The 7,079-nt window shown below is 43.3% G+C and overlaps 1 long non-coding RNA gene across 1 annotated transcript; it reads left to right on the forward strand.

The window, feature by feature from the left end:
* The first annotated feature begins 114 nt into the window (after positions 1–114).
* On the forward strand, positions 115–2,305 carry LOC309367997. The gene is made up of 2 exons (XR_014167465.1): positions 115–1,348; positions 1,987–2,305. It is a non-coding gene; the product is annotated as an uncharacterized lncRNA (long non-coding RNA).
* The last annotated feature ends 4,774 nt before the right edge of the window (positions 2,306–7,079 follow it).

Here is a 7,079-nt window from a genome sequence, read left to right on the forward strand (position 1 = left end):
TTTGCGCGGAGGGGAGGGAAAGAGCAGCTTCTCTTTCCTTCCCCCAGTGGGTGGGTGCTCCTACTGTAGTTTAGGAAAGACGTTTTTCATGCCTTGTAGACGGGGAGAAGCGCCCTAGAGATTAGTGAGCAAATAAGGAGCAAGATCTGTTTGAAACACAGACCAACCAACAGTATCTCAAGGGGGTGGGGTGCATTTAAAAACGCAGCAACTAAGCATGGCATTGTTCTCTATTTCTGTCGCTTGGTGGCACTGGGCTTAGTGGTCTCCAACTAAGCAGTTCCTCATTCTGTTCTTGCTGCAGAATGAGGGGGCTTTGCTTCCAAGGCAACCACAGCAAAGCACGCACGACTTTAGTTGGAAAATAAGCACCACCTAACCCCAGCCACGTTTGGAACAAGAGGGCGGTCTCCCATTCCGGGGTTCAAATTGGGAATCTGCTTTGGAATGCAGGATGTTTTCAGTCCCACGTTTTATAAGGGAAGGAATCCCCATGAGAAGGTGTAGGAAAAATCTTTGTAGATGACTTTTATAAATCTACAAACAAATATGATGAGTCCATAGCACATGAAAATCAGCGAATCTCAAAAGAGTCTACTTTGGGACCAGCGACAGTAGGGAGAATTGATATTCTGGTGACCAGGAAAGCAACCAAGGAGCTGGGAAACCTCTTGACTCAAAGATCCCCCTCACCATGAATTTACAGAGTGGTCTTAATTTAAGTAAGAAATTATTCCACAGTATCGGACGTCACCACACCTCTGCCACACAGTAATATGGAGATAATAAATGCCTTTCCCCATAGAGTTGTTATAAAGCTTTTCATTTTTAGAAAAGAGATGCTGGACTAGATGGATCCTTAGTCTGATCCACCAGTACTACTGAATCAAGTTGCTGTAAATCAAAGTGGTGTTGAAACCCAATGGAAACAACTAAATATTTGTTTATTTATGTATTCGTTTCTTTCAAATCTTGCTCGCTCATTCCTTTGGAACTGGCAGCTTGGAGTGTTTATTGCCACATTTTGTACCCAATCTTTGCATAAGCTTACATCTAACAAAAAAAGTGTCTTTTCAAAGTGCCAGAATCATACTGGTATTCAAATGCATACTGCCTCCGAGCAGTTGCCAAATGTTCCAAACGGCCAGTACCCAGGAGTTATGATTTGTGTTGTTCTGAGCATTCAAAGCAAGCTGCATTCTAACTGCCTCAGAACTCCAAGGGGCAGTTGCTACAGTGCTCAGACCGGCTTCACTCTTCTCAGGTCGTCTCTGAGGTTAGGCACACAAAGAGAAAGCTCTGGGGAAACTCCTTGTGTACCAGAGACTGGTTGAAGAACTGATTTCATGTAGGTGCATATATGCAGCACCCCTCAGTTCCCCACCAACACAGCAGTGTTTTCTCAGATAAGAACAAATTGACTTTTATTTCCTTTTGTCCTGAGAGGCACTTGGTAGGTTTTTCCACATTGTGTGTGTGTGTGTGTGTGCGAGAGAGAGAGAGAGAGAGAGAGAGAGAGAGAGAGAGAGAGAATGAATGAGGATTAAGGTCAGAAAGGATTCTATCCTGAACAGTAGCTGTATTGGTCTGTTGCACCAAACTTTCTTTCAAGGGTAGAATGCGTAACTTTGGTTGGCTCATGCCTGACATTTTAACAAAGAGAGGGAAGGGAGGGGAGCATAGGAATGCAGAGGAGGAGTGGACAAGACAAGAGTCCAATTATCTGCATGAAGGGGGTCCATGCAACAAAAGGGGTTGTGCGGTTGTGCAATTTCTTCGCCCCTGAGGAAGTCTGATTCCTGGCACTTATGATTGCAGGTATAGTAGACTTTTCCATTCCTACGTCTCAAGGGGGAAATGCAGAAGTTGCCCTAGAATGATGGCATTGTTTTAGCTGCACATCACTATTTGCTCAAACTTTAGGAGATGTCCATATGATACTGTGCCTAACTATCTAACTGTTATCTTTTGTCTGTTTTTCTCCAGCATGCCTTCTATCACCAGCCTTCCCAGTACCAAAGCTCCAGTTCCACCCCAGGCACATTATGGCTCCTTTCTGGTACAGCTGTTGTGCAGGGTGTCCTGTTTTCAACTGGGTGCCTTTGTCCTGGCTCTTATTGGCTGCTCCATAATGCTAATCTTGAATGGGGAGTGTGGCAGGTTGAGAACATCATGGGCAGCAACAAACCTGGCATTGAAGGAATTGAGATCTGGGGCACCTGTTCCGTGTGTAGAATTACGATGAAGAAAATCAACATTATATGCATACCATTAAAAGATGAGGAGTCCCTACCCTCTGAAATAATCATTGCCTAGGACTTGATGCCATTGGCTTCAATTGCTAATGTGGTGACCGTTTTTTGTATGGCCTTTGCCATCTTTAAGCCTTGAAAACACGATGAGTTCATCGCTACCTTCTTTTTTCCTTCTTGTGTGTGTTTGCAGTCTGTTTTACAGAGAATACTGGCCCAGTCTTTGAGTGCCTGTGTGCTGCTCTCAGCCCTGGCCAGCAAGAACAATGATCAGGGACACTCGGCTTCAGTGGTCCAGAGAGACCTAGGCCGCTTCCAGCTTTAGGCAGAATAAAAAATTTAAAATGATGGAACACAAAACAAAATAGCGGTACACACTAAAGACATGATACATAATTAAATATCTGTGAACAAAAAAGAACCATGTCTTTTACCAAATCATCTCACAATTGCATACATTTTCAGCTCTAAGCTGAGAGCGTGTGTCACATTTTGGTCTGCTGCAGATAGAAACAAGTTGAGAGAAGAATCAAATACCAAAAAATTAAGAAGTGACTAAATCTAAGGCCCACATAATTATACAAACTATAATTTTGATCCATGATTTTCTTAGAGTACTGTAAAGTTTTCAGTTTTTAGGCTTCCAAAAGGTTTGGTTTTCTGCCAAATTTCACCAGATCTTATTTTATTTTGTTGCTGCCATAAATACTATTCTGCCCCTTACAGCTTTCCCACAGTGATTTGCTGTTAGGAATGACTTTGACAGAAGACCACAGGTATTTAGGAACAGATTTCCCTGTACAACACAGTAAAATTGTTATCTATACAGACTGTGCTCTCTGTGTCTATAATCCATACTGTGAAAGGAAAAATACATTACACATTTGTAAAAGTCAACAGTTTCATAACGAAACCTTGGACGTAGTAATCTTTGACCTGCGTATCCACCCTAGGCCACTACTTTCCTGATAACTCCTGGTGTCATTGTTCTTCATCTCAGTCAACTTGCTCACTTCATCCTTTGGTTTCTCAAAATTTGTTCTGGAGTAAGTTATAATGATTACCTGTCAGGGTCACCTGGTCCCTGTGTTAGCTTATTAGACATGGTTTACTTTGTTGACATTGGGGTATTTGAACTTTTCCATAGAAAGCCTAGCAGGGAGGATTTTGTTTCCTAACACAAACTTATTTTTGCTTTTTGCTTCGCCAGAACATAGCAACATAACATTTGTATAGAAAAGCATAAAGTTACTTAATTATATCATTATTATTTATTTTAAAGCATCTTTGTTCTTCACCCCCCAAAACACTCCCAAATGTCAGCTTACAAATGACAGTTCCTGCCCGCAGGATTACGATTTCTATTCCGCTCATATCTCATCAAGGCTCTCCAAGGAACTCAAGGTGACAGAAACACAGGCAGATTTAGGGACCGGTTCTCTTGCCCTGGGTGCAAAACTGAGAGGGTGCCACAGGGGGCAATGCAACAATGATGAACAATGGAAGGTGATTCTGTGAGACGCGAGGGGGGGTGGGTATCAAATTTGGGTGTTGCACAAGGAGCCACTGAAAGTCCACCAAAATCTACCACTGACATAAGTGATTTTCACTCTCCTTGTAGCTTCTCACCAACCCTGTGAGATATGGAAATCTTAGTGGGTCTCTCACTGAGGACTCAGCTACATTGGCAAAGAAAAATTGCTTTATTTTCGTTGTTTATGCATTCTAACACAGTGGCACCAGATGGCGCTGTGGAGTTTTGCTTTTTGCTCCCCCGATTTCTCACTGAGGACTCTCACTGCTGAAATTTGAAATTCTGAGGTCTGCCACTGGGATGGTGGTGGGTGTAGCGGAATTTTCCCTTTCTAAAGATTTTTTATTTCTAATTTTGCAAGCCTCATTATCTGCTGATATCTCCCTCTTGCACATGACTGGTGACTTTTTTGACTGCATAATCGATTAAATGTGGTTGCATAATGGACCTCACATAACTGATCACATGACATGGCACCCCCCCTCATTTGAATGGCATTGCCCAACAACTATGGGGGCCCAGCCCATTCAAATAGTTTATGGGGGGCTGAAGGGACCTCGGCCCCCAGGAACTGGCTCCTATGTGTGATACAGAACACAAGTCTGCCCTACCTACCCAACAAGTACACATCTAGATGTTCTCTAAATAAAGGAGATAATCGTTTTAAATCTCCTATGCAAAATATCCCCATGTATACATTAACATATTTCTATCGTTTCATTGGAATAGTCATTGGAATATTTATAAACTGCCAACTCATGAAAAACTCAAGGCAATGAAATCATTAAAATGTTATGAAATTATTCCTATATTACAATACACATAACACTGAATCAAAAATAAGTGTCTAAAAACGCCAGACGAAAGAAAAACGTTTCCAACCTGTGACAGAATTCCAGAACTACTACAACTGGGAGAAAAATCACTTGGGGTTCTTCATTGAATTGACCACAAGAGGTCAGTCTAATTCAACAGTGATATTTTAAGACTATTCTTTTTCCCCTGAATCGTCTGCACTCCCATGTGGCAGCTCACTGTGGTCTTGGTTCTGCTCATGCTTGCAAAATGTGCGCAGGATTCACACGCCATCCTCATAAAAATGCTGCCACATATTATTTCCCTCTTTAATCCAGATTTACCATTTCAATAAATAGAAGCACTTGTGGAAACTTGTGGTAAATCTCAATTACATTGTGGGTGGGGGTGATGGGATGGCATTTTGCTGAAGACATCATCCTGTGGACGCTGTAAGAAAACCAAAAAACTTGCATGCCTAAGCACCACTGAGGTGGTTCCATGCAGCAGTCTGTTGCGGACTTGCTGCACTGACATCCCATCCATTTGTTCAAACAAGTGACTAGGCAGAAGGTATCTCTGCTGCTTCTCAAATGCAGCAGAATTAGCAAGCATTTTTTTTTAATTATTATTCCCGATTGCTTAATGATAGCAACAACAAAACGTGGGCATTCTTCCTGGTTTGTTTTCAGGGAGATTCGATCACATTGGCTCTTTCAAAACCATCTGTTCAGATTTGTTTACAAGGCGGTTAGATGATGTTGTGTTAAAGCAAGTGTTACGCCACACACTTTTCAATGCAATTTCCCTTCACAGTCCTTATTGCAAAAAAAATAAAAAAATCATTCTTTGGGGGGAAGTGGTTTTGTTGCGTAAGGCCTCTCAATAAGATACCCTTCAACATTCTTCAGATAGGGACATTTCTTACTGTACCCCAACTACCCACCTCAACCCTGACATTTTTTGTTCCCCCCAAGCATTTCCTATCGGAAGAAGGGCAATTGCCGCCACCTGTGCCATCCTGAAAAAAATCCTTAATTCTGATTTTATTTTATTCTTTGGTAGATTTACAAACACACAGAGATAAATAAGTTTTAGGAAGGGGCAAGTTTAGACATGGATGCACAAAGTGTTCCTTAAAAATATAGTAATCAAAACTCCATGAGGTTCGCTCCGCTCCCCCTTTCTTCCCACCCAGGGTGGCCCTGCCCTCTGCCTCTCCCTCAGAGCCAGTTTGGTGTAGTGGTTAAGAGCGGTGGACTCGTAATCTGGTGAACCGGGTTCGCATCTCTGCTCCTCCACATGCAGCTGCTGGGTGACCTTGGGCTAGTCACACTTCCCTGAAGTCTCTCAGCTTCACTCACCTCACAGAGTGTTTGTTGTGGAGGAGGGAGGGAAAGGAGATTGTTAGCCACTTTGAGACTCCTTCGGTTAGTGATAAAGCGGGACATCAAATCCAAACTCTTCTTCTTCTTCTTTACGCAGGGCTGGGCCTTGGTGGCAGCAACCTCACCTCCTCACCTGCTCTCCAGCAACCACTACAAGCTGCTGAAGTGGGTAGGCCTTCAACAACAGCCATAGAAAGGCCACGGAGAAGCAATGGGATGCTCCCTTTGCTGCCACTGCTCAGGACACACACTGATTCCTCCTTCTCCTCGGCAGCAGCAGTGGCAGGGGAAATAGGGACATTCCAGGATCAAATGAGAAGCTGGGTTGGCTTTTGTAATTCTGGGACTGTTCCTGGAAAACCGTCACGCTTGGAAGGTATGCTATAAATGCGCAGCCCAGTGTGTTAACAAAGCCCACCTGAAAGTAGTGAGTGTCTGAAAGTGCACTGAGTCTATATAAACACACACACACACACACACACTTCCTGAAATTAAGAAAGCTGGGCATGGTGGGGAGGTAACCATGGGTGGGTTTTGTGAGAAAGAAGGGGAGTTCTATTCCAACAATTGACCCATCTAACTCTGTCTGCAGAGGTGACCAGCAACAACCACCAGGACTTCAGATGGAGCTGTTCCTAGTGCTACTCAGAAAGGCTGCGTATTGAACTCAGGGTTTTCTGTGTGAGAAACACATGTTTTGTCACTGAGCCTTCCCCCACGCATTGCTTGTCTGCATCTCTGTGAAGTACCATTCAGACATGCCTGTGCTACCTTTTCTACAAGGTGTCCACTGCAGTAACATTACCCGCTGCTTCCTACCACCCAGGGAAAACTTCTCTTTAGTGCTCATTTGGAGCAAACAGCAATCGGGGTTTCCACAGATTACTGTTTGCTTAAAGAGCTGGTTTTCCATGGGTAAGGAGTGGGGCAAGGGGGAAATTGTGTGGTCCCATGCCTAGGAAGCATAGGTCGAGTGGAAAACAGCTCAGACCCATGCTTTCTGGACATGGGACAAGTGGAAGTTTGGACTTTTGAAATTATCATACATACACGCACACACTTAAAAGCAAGCAAACTTTTTCTTTGGATAACTGCCTCAGGATAATAAAG

Source organism: Podarcis melisellensis (genome assembly GCF_964234715.1).
Source record: "Podarcis melisellensis genome assembly, chromosome: 4".
Classification (NCBI taxonomy): domain Eukaryota; kingdom Metazoa; phylum Chordata; class Lepidosauria; order Squamata; family Lacertidae; genus Podarcis; species Podarcis melisellensis.